At 38.4% G+C, this 15,457-nt stretch overlaps 1 protein-coding gene across 1 annotated transcript in view; it reads left to right on the top strand.

Moving 5' to 3' along the window:
• LOC137274239 (protocadherin Fat 4-like) overlaps window positions 1-15,457 on the top strand; it is a 141,742-nt gene that overhangs the window by 65,063 nt on the left and 61,222 nt on the right. The window lies entirely within an intron of this gene.

Genomic DNA, 15,457 nt, shown 5'->3' with positions numbered 1-15,457 from the left:
AGTACAGTGTGTGTGTGAAGCCCTTTTCAGATGTCCCTCGCTGTGATATTGTTGGATTGCTGTCTCACTCACTCACTCATTCACTCACTCACTCTGTGGTATTTCTGGTATATTGCTAAAAGCATTGTAAAAGCACACTCCACTCCACTCACTCACTCACGCTGTTGTGTCCCGATTCCAGAACATAGTTGGAAGTGTGTTTGCTTCTTAGAAGAGCGCTAAGTTCTACTCTACACAAGCTTTAAGCCCTTCCTTGTTATGCTGCTTAGAGCTGGAGAGGACTTCACTCTCTGTAGTTGATCCTGAGTGGGTTATTCTGGAGTTGTACTAAATTATTCCTATCCTAGCTTTAACCTAGAACAAGCACGGTGTGATGAGACCACGTAATGCAGTTCACAGCAAGTCTCCTGTAAGAACGTTATATCCCCTTGGATCCCCCCATATCCTCTCGTGTAACTAGAGGTTAATGAAGAGATGGATGTTGTTTACACTGATGCTGACCACTGAGAGAACTAATACCCCAGCTACCTGAGTCCACAGCTCGTCAGGGTGTCCACTGCAGGTCAAACAAACTTGACCTCGGTCTCATGGAGCATTTTGTACATGGGATCAACCATTAACCTGTCTCTGTGTTAAATATGTTCAGGTCTATTTCTTGGTCTCGTAGGAAATTACTTTCATTTTGACATGGATTTGTGTATTGAAGTGTGGAAGAATGGAATGTCAGAAAGTTGTGAGTTGTGTATGCCACACAATGTGATACTTCATTTTTCGTGTAGTGCTCCTAGGGTATTTGGAGTGGTGAGGGTAGCTTAGTGGTTAAAGCATTCACTTGTCCTGTCCTGACTCAGGTTCAATTCCATGCATGGGTACAATGTGTGAAGTCTGCTCTGGTGTCTCCGGCCATGATGTTGCTGGAATGTTGCTAGAAGAGGCTTAAAACTAAAGCTCACTCACTCATTCATACTTGGTGTACAGTCCTAAGGGTATGCACAATGACCAGGGCAGATTTCTCGTTCCAAAAGCCTACCTACTTCCAACAATAAACAAATGCAACATTTTCCCAGTTCGGGAGGTGTTTTAGATCTTGTCAGCTAGTGGGGTTAGCTTAAACATATTATTGCCTCAAGGATGGGGTGATGGCAAAAGTCAAAACCTTCAGCTGCCAATTAACTGTAAAACTGTTCCAGATTCTGTCCACCTTGCATGGGGTTTGCATGCTTAGATCAACATATTCCCAAGTTCTCTACAGGGACTCTTCAGCTGTTGTCATGCCTGTTTCAGCTTGTTGTTTAGGTTGTAAAACAGTCTTCAAACAATTTCATTGGTCTTTAGGTGTGTAGTGAATGTGTCACTTGTTAATTAGTGGACTCATTCTCTCCCCAACTGGTGAGACTGACAAAATATTGATGGAATGATGTATCAGTTGGAGATATAGTTTGTTCTTTTCAGTTGATGAACTTTCATGGTTTCATGGTTGGATTACTCTATGATTAAGTGTTTGTGTAGCCTAGTGGTTCAAGTGTCAGCAAGCTATGCCAAAGTCTGGTTCGATCCCAAGTACAGTTGAACCTATGTGTATCCCCAACATGGTTCATGCCTTGTTACCTTGATATTGTCAGCAGACGCACAAAACCCACACACTCATTCAGCTTTGTAATTAAATAGTCAAATTAAACTGTGCTATTTTTACGAACATTTTTGTCATTTTCAGCAGAACACATGGAAATATTCAATTACCATCATGAAACAAGACTTTTGTTGGCAAGTGTTTGTAAATGTTTGCAACATCTTTTCTGAAAATTTTATTTTCATTGAAATCAGTGCACATGAAAATTGCCAATTACCAAATGCAAAACTTTACAAAATACCACACCTTTCCAAGCACAGGACATTATAAATTCCAGTGATACAGCCTCCTTATTGTGCTTCTAACACATTTGCCTCAAAGGAGTACAGTGTCAGTTCGTGCTGAATATGCAACCCTGAAACTGTCTGAGAATGTACAGTTCAGCAGATGGTTGACGAATTAAACGTGACCTTTTCCAATTACGCCGTATCAATTTTTTGCAATTGCTCGAAATCTAGAGTCTGTTTTACACTCAAGTTCAAGGAATGTGCTCACCTTTTTCTCTCGGTCACAATCAGCTAGGACGGAGGTGTAACAAATATTGAGGACGTGCAGATTGAAGAGTGGCCGTGTTTACCTTCCTGGGTCTTTGATGATGTTCTCTGTCTTCCATTGTGTGTATGGGTTTCCTGATGACTAGTGTTACACTGATACATCACACCAGTTTTTACTGGTCATTAAATTCCTCAGAGGATTACTGTGAGACAGGTTGTGATTGAGGTACACCTTTTTCACCCCCTTTTCGCAGTGTTCATTTGTCTGCGTAATGTAAAGTGAAAACATGACTGATAGTACATCGTTTAAAAAAATCTTATATCTGAAATTTTTTATTGATTTTTTAAAATTCTGTTTGATTATACTATTTGAATGATATGGAAGTTGGCTTCAATTGGACATGTTTTGTTTAATGCATTTTCTTATGCGTTTTCTCATTTGTAGGTTGAATGGGTATGGAAGTCATGCGATGGTTAGTGCTCAGATTGGACAGATTAACATGTTATAGGGGAGGATATTCACTTATCACACAGAACCCATGGGGACTTGAGATAAAAAGGGTCCCCAGCTCTATCTTGCTTGTTGTAAGAGGTGACTAAATTGGATGTTTTCAAGCTGTGTAATTTGGATGATTGAGTGCAGCTTGCCCTGATGGCGGGGATTACTGTTCATGTTTGGTCTGCCTTGTTGGGTTTTGATTTACGGTCACCCTGATGTACCGGTAACTGTAATAATTTTCTCACTCACTCACTCAGGTTTGATCACAGTTACTGTTAGGAAAGCCAGTTATCAGTCTCAAAGACACTGGTGCACTTGTGATAAATGTGAATGAGTGAAAATCCCTTTTTGGCAGCATCAGCAGTCTTGCATCTACATCTTTCACAAGTAAGCAGGGCATGTATATATTGATGTTGAGAAACTTTTGTTATGAGTTCACAGAGCAGGACAGTGAATGATGAGAAACACAACCCAAATAAATACATTTCCCAAATCATTTAACAGGTGACATGTTACCAGTATCTACAGCTTACAGAAAATATGAATGAATGTATCAGGTCTCTTTATAATCCACCCAGTGCAAGTGGTCCAGAGGCTGTACACCAGTAACAGTTACATATTCATGGCTATCTCCATTATGGCTTTCTGATGGATGTAAAAGCATTTGTGTACAAATGTACATCTATTTGATGGGCTATTTGCACCTGTTGCCTCTGAAATTAAATGAATGCTGGGTCACGTGATCAACTGAATCTAATAGTCAAGCTTCCTTTGACTAATGTTCATTGGAGTGGAAATATGGGACGCATTGACTGAGAGTGAAGTCTTCAGAAATGTTTTGTAAATTTTCAAAGACCATCCTTCAAAGTAAACAAGAATATAGACTGTCACAGTTAATAGTAATTCCTCTGGGAGAAACTTGATGACAGGGATAGAAGGATTATTAGTACTTGTGTGGGTTTGATAGACATTACCGAACAGTGGATTCTGGATAGGTAATAGTTTTGTGCATCGATGGATGAATATGATTATAACTCTGAAACCTTGCTGGTATAAATCACGCGTCTTTCTCAAAGGGGGGATATTGTGTATTAGCAAAAGGTACTCTTGTATTATACTGAAATTGAAAAATTGCAAATCTTTTCATATGTCTAGATTCAGGTGAATCGGTTTTGAAGTCATTTGCTTTGAAGGTGTTCATACTTGAAATTTGTTGAAATATGAAAGAGATGTTGTCCAATAGAAGCTGTGTTTAATGATTCTGAGACATGAAAGGTCTGGGACATGTTTACTTTGTATTTAATTTTATGGAAGAATGAAAATAAGGTCGACAGAGGACAAGGTGGGTTGAGAGCTTTATTTGTCCCACTGAAAATATCAAATTATGAAGTTGCTGAAATGTGTCACGTATTACAAAAATTGATCAGGTATGGCTGCCAAAAGTTATTTTCTTTATTACAAGATCTGGTCACTGGCATTATGAAATGCTTATGATTATGAAAAAATGAGTGAAATCTGACTAAGGTTAAGTTTTAATCATATATCTGTACTGGTTTTTGTCTTCCACAATTAATGAATTGCACAAGGGTTAAGTAATGCTAATGTTGATATATTTAAAAACACTCCAGCATGCCACACGTTTACCCTTACCTTTGGATTTCGTGTCCCAAACATGGTAAAGTTGAAATAAACAACCATTCATTTGAACATGTGATAACTTTCATAATCATTTGTAATTTTAGTTACATATTATTCCAGAAAAGTTCCTTGTCATGTTTCAGTTTTGGGTGTATTAACAAAAGCAGTTTTAAAACATTTAATTTTTCATTCGTCCTCTTCAGTCAGTAATTCTAGGTGTACAAGTTGAAACTGTTTGTATACAGAGGACAAAATACCAGATATGATCTTAGTTAACATTACGAAGGAGGAAGAACAAGAAAAAAGAGATTCTGATAATCTCTAAATAATGTACGTTCCACTTTAGAAAATGGTGTGTAAATACACGTGTACAGACTGTGTTGCTTTGTAATTATCTTTTTGTTCACGATTTCTTGAAAATGACTTTGGAACAGCCTTAAGTTCATGTTATGATGGTTGGTATGGGCTATTAGCAGCGGTTGCGGAATATTACAAGGCTTAAGCAGCCCTGTTCAGTTGAACCTGAACTGTTGAAGAGGATTAAAGAACGTGTATTAGCTTCGTCAAGATGTTCGTGATGCTGATGAAATTTGGCAACACGTGTCATGTTTAATGACAGTTTCATGTTTCTATTAAAACTGTGACATCTTTCGACTCTGTGACATGTTTGAGAATGTTTTGGGTTTAATGTTGTAAATGTTTAATTAATGCTGTCTCCTTCTGACGTCTGCCTGTTCATTGGAAATAACCGTGTCCATTTTTGTTCATAGTGATGAATACACGTTGACATTGTGTGGGAGCAAGTTATTATGATCAAATATTCATTTGAATATGCATGAAATGATAAATAAGGTCTTGTCTATCATACAAAGCAATAAATGTCAAAATAACGAAATGGAAAGTGAAATAATTTCGGAGATGAATATGGTGATTTTTACAAACTTTTTTTTCTGTTGATTAAAAGTGAGAATGACATTCAACCTTGTTTTCTTGACAGATCAAGAACCAAATAAACCAGAAATATCGTTAAGATCATGAAACAATGTAATTAGTTGTGAAGTAGGCAATATTTTGTCTTCATTATGATAACGTGATAACAGATACATCAGTCATCAGTCTTCATCGGAATCAGTAAATCAGAATCAGTTCTGGAGTTCATCACTGGTTTATGATATCCTTATGATATCAGCCAATATGACTGTCAGATTCCATCATCATTTCAGGGCTGATTTAGTTGACTGCAGCAGTCTTGACCATGATGTGTACCACTTATTTCCTTCTACTTTTTACTAGCAGTCTTGGATTGTTTAACTTTACCTGTTTTGTTGAATCTAGTAATCTTAACTTATTTTATCTGAATTGGTTGAGAGGAATGTATAATTTTTTGGCTGATTTGATTAAGTATTCTGAATTTGCCTCATTTCCGATTGTTATTGGTTTGAGCGAAGATATAGAGTAGTGAGAATATAAATATTGTTTGTCCCAATACTTGACCCGTCTGGTAGGAAATGGCTGCTCTTACCAGCTGTTTTTCTCAGGAAACTTCTCGTATTTCATATCAACAGAATCACTTTCTGTGCAAACATCATAATCCCACTGCCAACCCTAGGTGAGGACGCCATCATCCCATGAGCTGCCAAGAGCCTTAGCAGTGTTAGGAGTTTGTCCGTGGGCTGAATGATCCAATTGCACAGACTAGCGATGAACATTTGTGTCACTAAATAAGTGAATTATAGCTCACATATTGGAAATTTAGCAAAAATGAAAATGGAAAGTATAAGACTAAAAAAATAAAAAGCAGCACAGAGCATATAAAAAAATTCTATTATGAAACAAGTCTGGTTCAATTTCAGCAACTCCGAACCTTTTAATTTATTTACTTTCAGAAATTGGGTGGAGATGTCTGAAACAATCATATTGATTTAACATAAACTTTTTACCAATACAACAAGGAAAATATTATGTCTGAAAAAATAACAATTGAAATTTTGTATGTGAGTGGTATACACCTCCGCAGTTGCCAAGTGGGCCCACATGGAAGTTCCACTGGAAGGTCCATTGGGAGTTTAGCGTGTTGATGTTGTCTGGTGGAATGTATTTTTGTCTACACTATCTTGTTTGCTGTTGAGAGTGACATGTCTCAGGTTTCCATGAAGTCTCTATTCCACAAGTAATCTCACCCTTCTAAACAACTGATAGAATTAGCCAGTTAAACTAGACTGTATCTGGACTCACGCAAAGTGTTGCCCCTAATATAGATCGGTGGGAAAAAATCAATTTGAAAGAAGTCCTGTTAAAAAGTAATTAGCCTTTTCAGGCTTAAAGTTCTGGATTGATTTCATTTACTCTGTCTGATTGGTTAAAGTGTTGTTGTCTTGGCTTACTTCTACCAAGTACTGGGTTTGAATCCCAACATGGGGACTGATGTTTTAGAGCAGTTTGTGTGTTCCAAGCAACCTGCAACACCATTTTAAACAGTTTAATGGTCTGGTCTGGTCACAGTCGCTGAACCATGTTATTTTCCTTACTGCCTAGCCCTCCCTGCAATGCTAAAGCCCTAAATGAATCAAGAAAGGATTTTCTCAGGTTCTGAATCTCTGGTCTCCTTCGGGCTCCTTTTCAATTTAAAAATGGATTTAATTGTTACAGTAGAAATTATATTTTCAGAGTCAGTCTTGCAGTTTAACCCACCTTGTTTATTTGTTGTTTAACTCTTTTACTTAACATAACTATTAAAAAATCACCAACTTTCTTGTATTGAATCTTACCATGGTCAAACATTGTTATCAGAACATCCTAATATGGGTATTAAATGATCACAATAGCTTCTGAATTGGTTATGTTAGCAGTTGGAAGGTGAAAGAACAGAAGACTTCAGTGAAAATGTGTCACCATGGCAACAAGTTTGTTGCTTACACTATCGACCACTGTTTTGTTTGGTTCAAGGGTGTGGTAGTCTAATGGCTAAAGCATTTACTCAAAGACAAGGATTTGATTTCCCCACATCGGTACAATGTGTGCAGCCCATTTCTGGTGTCCCCTGCTGTGATATTGTTCGAATGTTGCCAAAAGTGGCGTAAAACCATACTCACTCACATGGTCCAGATTCAAACATAGCAGGTCACTGTGATCTAGCCATGTGGAAAAATATTTCTCTCTAATATATGCTTGTCATAAAAGTCGATTACATGTTGACAAGGTCGGACATTGCTCATAAGGTCAGTCACCACTTTGTCTGACCCAGACGTGAGTATTTTAAAGATTACAGCGCTTACAGTGAGATTCCTTCTTGGTGCCCATCTCCCCTAAAATTCTGTGTGTTGTAATTTGTGTTACTGTGTCGGTGCACCAAGGGTTGACATAAACTGCTAGACGTCATAAAATAAAACTGGCCAGACACATATTGTTAGCCTTAAATCCAGCCTGCTACAACGACCAATTTCCTCACAGCGCGTCCCCCTTAACACAAAACACAAACTCTCAGGTCTAATTGAAATATTGCCAACAATTGCATAAAAGCCCTTTTACTTCACTGAGTGGTCATATCATCAATGCATTTGACTATTTGAGAACATCAGAAAACAGCTTTTAATGATCGGTCAAATGAGGTATTGTAGTATTGTATAGAACCTCCATAAACATGAGGCTGATGCTACAAGTTTGGATGGAGCGACCGCGAGGTGTTCTGAGGGAGAGTGTATTGTTGTGTTGAAGGAAGTGAGTGTGAGAATATGCCAAACAGTCGGAGGGAGGGGCACAAGCCAATAACAGATCCATATTGAAATAATCCTTATGCTTCCCCTCGCATCACGGCAGGGACATCTGTGATGGTCAGCACTAAAGTTAACCTAAATTGTATGGGATGTAGGTATTTTGTGTTGTCAGAGGCATATGCACCCACTGACTCGTGTCTACGCTGAGGTCTTGGCTACGTACACTGACAGCTGATAGGGTTTTTGTACAGAAAGAAAGCCTGTGTTTTTTATATGGCTAAAGTCAGTCTGTCTTGTACAAGGATCACAGCCTTCTGATTGTTCGTGTCCCGAGTAGTATACATACATGTAGGACTGTATGCATGTCATTTCCATAACAAAGTCCCTGTTTAATGTCACGAGAAGTTTACTTTTTGATGATATGGAATAGTCTGATATCTTGATGTGCCATTTACTAGCTGTAGTATCATCTACGCCAAGACCCAATTTCTTCAGTGAAGAAGTGTGGTGTGTAGCCCAGTGGTTGAAGCATTTGCTTACCGCACAGAACACCTAGGTACAGTTTCTGATTCCCCTTTATGGTGTTTGACTTATTGCACCCTGTACAAAACACACTTACTTGCTATTACAGATCATCTCATGTCAGAAACCTTGACAGAAATATTTGACTGATGTGATCAATTTTAACCTGCTAATGATACAGAAGGATATATTTCGTATCTCATGACGATGATAGAAAATGTTTCAAGTTATGTAGTGTAGTATGCCTGTAGTATAAATTTTCTTCGTCTCGAGCCAGATGACAGTTTTTTTTATGTTGTTTTACTGTGTAATACAAGGATCCCGCTGTACAATGATTCTAAGCCATCATCTCACTATGACTGCACTATGTCAGAAGCTTAGCCCATGTTCAGTACAGAAGCTACAACCATCTAGCACTAAGACTCGCTTGTCGAAACAAAAGCCAATTATCATTCCCTGCCCTTTTATGGAATTAAGGTGTTTGTGGGATATGAGAAGTTTAATCATATTCAGCAGTTAGGCATAGAACGCTACCCCTACGAGGAACTGAAGAGGAGATAATGGCGATGTGTTTATCTTGTCAGTGATGTCTGGTAAGCAGTTCGAATGTCTCGTCCCAGGGCAGACTAATACCTACATATATACACCGCCAAACGAGAAAAAGTGTCTTTTATTGATATTGTCTTGGTGGATATCTCGCACCTCAATACATTGTGGATCGTAGGTGAATTTTCAAGCATCGTAAAGTCTCTGTCAAATATGCAGAGTCAAAGAAATGAAATGAGTTTTTCGGTATGAGGGATCACTCTGTGATAGAAAGGATATAACATTGGGTCATTTTCTCGGCTGATTAGATTTAATTTCTTTGTGGCCGAAAATGACAGAACAAAAGTTGTGCAATAGATTATCACCTTCCATGGTCAGACATGAATACTAAACAACTCCAACACAATTTATCATGTCTATGTTATATATGGTAACTTGTATATGAATACTGAACTGCTGATTTCAAGTCCATTGATTGTCTTGCTTCTGTGAAATCAACAGTAAAGTGTTCGCATTTATTTCTTGTCCGTAAATAGCATGTGACAGACTTATTAACCAAATGTTTTCAGTTGACTGGGATAATATTTGGTAAAGACAAGCAATTTAGTTGATATTTTGGACAAATCGTGTCAATATTATGCATTATAAATGTTTGAATGTACTCTCTCAAGTTTGTCCACACAGGACTGTCCAGTCTGAAGGTCATGTTATGGGTCAGGGGATCTAAGGGCATGACTCCTACTGTCTGTTCCCGAACCCATCTTCAAAAGCAAGGCTTGAAATGTTGGAATACTTTCATGACAGTTGAGCATGTTTACGATGACCAACAAATTGATTCCAGATCATTTCTGTCCAAGTCATCTGGAATTTCCATTCTTTACATCTGCTACAGTCACTGTCTGTGATTTGGGAGCCATCTTTGATATTACTATAAGGCATGCCATCTGCAACCTTGAAGTCAGTGAAAATCTTCATGCAATTATTATGCAATTTTCAATAAATCTGGCCTCGAATCACAATTCCACCATTTAATCATTTCAGTAATTACATCAAACAAGATTATTCTAGATGTCTACAAATTATGTCCAGAAAATTGTTTTATTGAGCTTGGTTATGTTGTTTTTCAATTATACAATTAAGTACATATTATTTCACTATAGAATTATCTGAGACATAAAAAACATGAAAAATATTGGGAAAAAGCCTAATTGCAAATTCCAATAAGTGCTTCTGAGAAGGGAGTACTTACAAGCCCCATCTGTTCGCTTTATCTGTGCAGGATAGCCAAACACAAAATGTTTTTCAATATTCCCCCCCTCGAAAATTAGAAATTCCTGGCATGGCAGAGGATGTTTTGACAGCCCCCTGACAATAACCAGAGTAATGTATCCAGCCTTAGAGTGGGTGATTTAGCTGTTTTCTGATAGTAGCTTGTTGTGTTCTGACCTCACAACCTATTACACCAATTGTCGTGTAAACACACCATTTCATCCTTCTCGCCAAGTGGAGGGTCTTTGTTTTAAGGCACCACAACTTGATATTGCTGAAAATATTATGTGTGTTCCAAATAGAAACTTTGAGAAAGTGATTGTTACTGCTGGCAAATAAATATATCGTTTTCAGAAGTTAATTTATTGATTTCAGAATTTTTGGTTTTGTTGCTAATTTAATTTGAAGATGGAAAGTCTCAAGTAACTATGTTCAGATTGATTTTCAAGGAGCATTGTCTTACTAAAGTTTATCAAAAAAATTGCTATTTTGTTCTGTCAATATCAAAATGAAATCATCCCTCTTTTCTGGGATGAAAGTTAGAACAGACTTTAATCCATGACATGTCTTGGTACTTCTGGCCAATCAGGACAGATACAAAGTATAGACATAAGATGAGATGTTTTATTGCATAGCACTCCATTAAGGAACAGTGGCAATGTTCTATAAACTACAAGTTTAAACACAAAAGGTACAAAGATATAGAAATATATGTATATGATCTTCATCATAACAATTAGATGCTACATGCTACATAAACAAGGTATATAATAAATCACAGTAACAAGACATATGATATAATGTGTGTAATAATGTGTATAATATACTGAACATCATTGAAAACGCACCACCCCTAAAATTGTGGATTTCTAAGAGCAGAAGTGAGCAATCTATGTAAATTTTACATATTTGTGTAGACCAATGTTTGATAAAGAAAAGAAGCAAAAAACAATCAAGCAAAACAGTGAAGATTTAATGCAGCTGACAATGAAATAAAGATGGGGTCAAAATGGAAAGTCAGTTGCGTGTATGACCCCCGTTAGCAGCAACACAAGCTGTGCAACGTCTCCTCATTGAACGGATAAGTCTCTGAATAAAGTCCTGAGGCACTGCATTCCACTCTTGCTGCAAGGCGTTGTCGAGTTCCCCAAGGTTGTTGATCTGCGGACGACGTGCGAGGCGTTGGCCGATGTAATCCCACAAGTGTTCGATGGGTGACAAATCTGGTGACAATGCAGGCCAATGAAGTAGAGGAATGTTGTTGTTAGCCAGATACTGTATCGAAACACGTGCAGTGTGGGCTCGTGCATTGTCATGTTGAAATGTGTGCAGATCTTGATGCTGGTGAAAGAAGGGAACGACGTTCTGAAGAATGTTGTCACGGTAGTAAACGGCATTCACTCTGCCACGACAAACAATCAGAGCCGTTCTGTGGTGATAACTTATCCCTCCCCACACCATAATGCTTCCCCACCCCACCGATCGGTTTGCACAACACAATCCTGATGATAACGTTCACCCCGTCGACGCCATACACGTAGACGCCCGTCAGCATTTCGCAAGTGAAAAAGCGACTCGTCAGAGAACACCACACCTTGCCAACGTCGTAACAACCACACACGATGCTGTTCAGCCCATTGTCAGCATTCACGGCGATGCCTGTCAGTCAGGATGGGTCCAACGTAAGGGCGTCGACAACGTAACCCTGCCGCACGGAGACGGCGTCGGACGGTGGAAGCGCTGATCAAACCACGTCGACCCTGGACAGCGTTGGCGGTTCTGGCAGCGGGCAAGGTTCGATCCCGAATATGGCGCCGTACAATGTCTCGATCTTGACGAGGGGTGGTAACACGTGCCTGACCTGGGCGTTGCCGGTCCCTGCTGGTTCCTGTTTGTTGGTATCTGTTAGCAAGCCTCAGAATGGTCAAATGATGACGCCCAAATCGTCGTGCAATGTTTCTGCTTGAAGCGCCGACCTGCAACATACCCAAGGCCTGTTCTCATTCCTCTGGTGACAATCTTGGCATGGCGAAAAAACTTTACTTACGAAAGTACTGCGAAAATGAGAACGGTTTTGTGCCGAAGGTCATTTATACCCCTGAACAGCATGCTTTCTGCATGCAATTTGTGCCCTTCGTGTGTGATGTGCATGAATTTTGTTGTTTTCATGTGATGTGTTCGATGATGTGTTCGAACGATCCGATTTTACTGTAGAGCGTTATTTACGATCTAGTGTGTTATTATCAAAATTCCCACCATTAATTTTCCATTTCCAAAAGATTCTATTGCCTTATTTCAAAATTTACAGGTGGTGCGTTTTCAATGATGTTCAGTATATATATGCTCTGGTCCATACTATACTATTTGCTATGGGTATTGTGGTATGTAATATGTTTGGGTGTCATATCAGACCCCAGCTTTGATTCCCATGTGTAATATATGTGAAGTCCTTTTCTGATGTCCTTAGACCCGTGAAGGTCTTCAGCAACCCATGCCTGCCATAAAAGGCGATTGTGCTTGTCATAAGAGGCGACTAATGGGATCGGGTGGTCAGGCTCGCTAACTTGGTTGACACACGTCATCGGTTCCAAACTGCACAGATTGATGCTCATGTTGTTGATCACTGGATTTTCTGTTCCAGACTCGATTATTTACAGACCACTGCCATATGGCTGGAATATTGCTGAGTGTGGCGTAAAGCTAAACTCACTCACTCACTCTGGTGTCTTTAAAGCTGGAATTTTGTTAGAAATGATATAAAACTGAGCTTACTGATGATGAAAGCAAGGAAATCAACATTATTATGGAAATACGATTTGAATGTTGTGCTCTTTCAAATTTAGGAATATAAAAAAGTTGGTCTCGGAATAATATATGTCCACAAAATAAGGACACATCAAGAATTTCCCTGTTACCTGTTTCAGCTGAATTGTCGTTGAATTACTTTATACATGTTCTACTGTATTTTGCTGAACCTCACCCGTTATACATTTATATTATTTATCATGCATGGAAACAGGTTGGAATAATTATGGAGCAGGAAGTATTTCAGAGATGTGCTGAAGGAAATACTGTTTGACAGATCTTTCCTGCAAGGAAAATATGCGATTAATGATTCCATCTCCAAATGAGAAAAGTGCAATTAATTAATGAATAAGCAGGTGCTTGAAATCTTCTCCCATCTTGAAGCAGGCGACATGTTCAAGTTTAGGCCATGTGTCTCCTACACCTGGAGGAAATGAAGCGGAGGAAATGTTATTAAAAATTCACCCCCTCCTCACTGCGAGAGCTATCAAACTCTTAACGAAATGGCTATGCATTCATCTCACATTAGTACCCATGAGATGGCTGATTGACCATCATGGATGACAACAGCTTCTGAAATGTTTTCATGGCTGACCACTCCAAGCCATGGTTGTAATGACCATTGATTTGATTTCACTGGGGATTCAAGGTCTTTCCTTAACGGATTCACAGCGATTATTAATGTATTGCCTGTGCCATCTTACATGAGGTCTGCTCTGACACTGGATACTACCTTCCTGATAATCACTGGTCTAATGGCTGTATCATATGCTACTATCCTTACCACTGACATTTTGTAGATAAGACATGGTTCTTTTATCATATGTTTAGTGATATACAAGTACTGGATGATTGTACTGAAGGCTTGTACTCAGCAGATAGCTCACTACAGAATGGGAGAATGTTGCATATGTTGTTATGTATAATTGTCATAGTGTAGGCATTTAATGTATTTCAACTGCATTGTTTTACAAAATTCAATAAATTCCAAAGGAACCATCAAGTTTATGTTTTATCAATATTAGTGGCCCTGAAACATCTTTGTTGACAGTGTCTGTAAAGCCCTGAGGGATTATTCAGAAGGTCTGAGTTATAATTAGTGCCATGTTGGTCAATAAGAGGGTGTGGTTCAGGGCTGCTGAGTATGGCAACAGTGTTATCTTTGGGAACATGTCTCTTACCATCCTTATACCTGCTTTAAAGACAACCTTAAAATAATTGCCAGTCGATCAATTTAGCACAGAAGCAAAATACCCTTATTGAAAAGGGACTTTGGCAGACGTGAATATTTGTAAGATGGTGTATGATTTGCCAATCTGAAACTTGAAAGAAATCCTAAACAAACATAATTATTGTCAGGGTGGCTTAGACAACATTGTCTGACTATTCTTAGCATTCTGCGTTGTCTTACGTTCTGCTACTATGACAGCGGCATCATTGGAATACAGCCTCTTTTTGGTTTCCTTCAGATTAGATAAGGAATTCTTCAAGGCCCAGGCGACCATTTAAATCATTTTGAAATGCACAGACAGATTTTAAATTTAAGTTTTCAATTCTGTATGAATGACATGAATAAAACATATCTTTTGAAAAAATATATATGTATCTTACACGATACATGAAAAGACTGCACAAAAAAAAACAGAAAACGAATCCAAATAATGAAATTCCTTCCAGTAATAAATGGCAGTATATTTTTATTAATATCATTGCATCGTTTCCATATCATGATTGCAGATACAGAGGCTGTATATTTCTTTGTGTTGAATAAGAAGAAATCAATATTTGGGATAGTTATCTTTAACAGTAGATGTTGCGTTGTGACTCATCATTGAATAGAATCTTCATTCCTGCAGGCAGTGCCTTCTGTAATGGGTGGAAATCTAGCATAATCAACTATAATTGTTGGAATCTTGCCTGGCCATCACATAGATGTAGTTCAAACCTTGCTGACAAATAATGTAACTTTTGCATCGTAAAAACTGCTGGTGCATCTTCGAATGACAATAGACCCTTAACAATGAGAAGATCGATGAACAGTTCAGCTCAGACGTTGCATTCAATTCAGCAGCTATGCACTAGAAGGCGAAAAAGTGCACATTCATCAGTTTTGAAAGTTTCATTTCTTTGGGAATGGGATCGCTTCAGATCTGTTTGGTTTTATTTGGAGTTAAAGGTTTTCAAAAATATGTCATTAATTGATGATTTGGTAACTAGACAAATCACAGTGGCTTGATACATATTCTAGAGCAGAGAAATGCATTTTGTCAGTGATGTAATCTTCAAAAAGGCTGAAAGAAACAGATCTTGTTAATATATGTGTTCAGGAAGACGTTCGCTT

The sequence above is a fragment of the Haliotis asinina genome, chromosome 2 (assembly GCF_037392515.1).
Source record: "Haliotis asinina isolate JCU_RB_2024 chromosome 2, JCU_Hal_asi_v2, whole genome shotgun sequence".
Taxonomy (NCBI): Eukaryota; Metazoa; Mollusca; class Gastropoda; order Lepetellida; family Haliotidae; genus Haliotis; species Haliotis asinina.
This window is presented reverse-complemented; position numbering and strand designations above follow the sequence as displayed.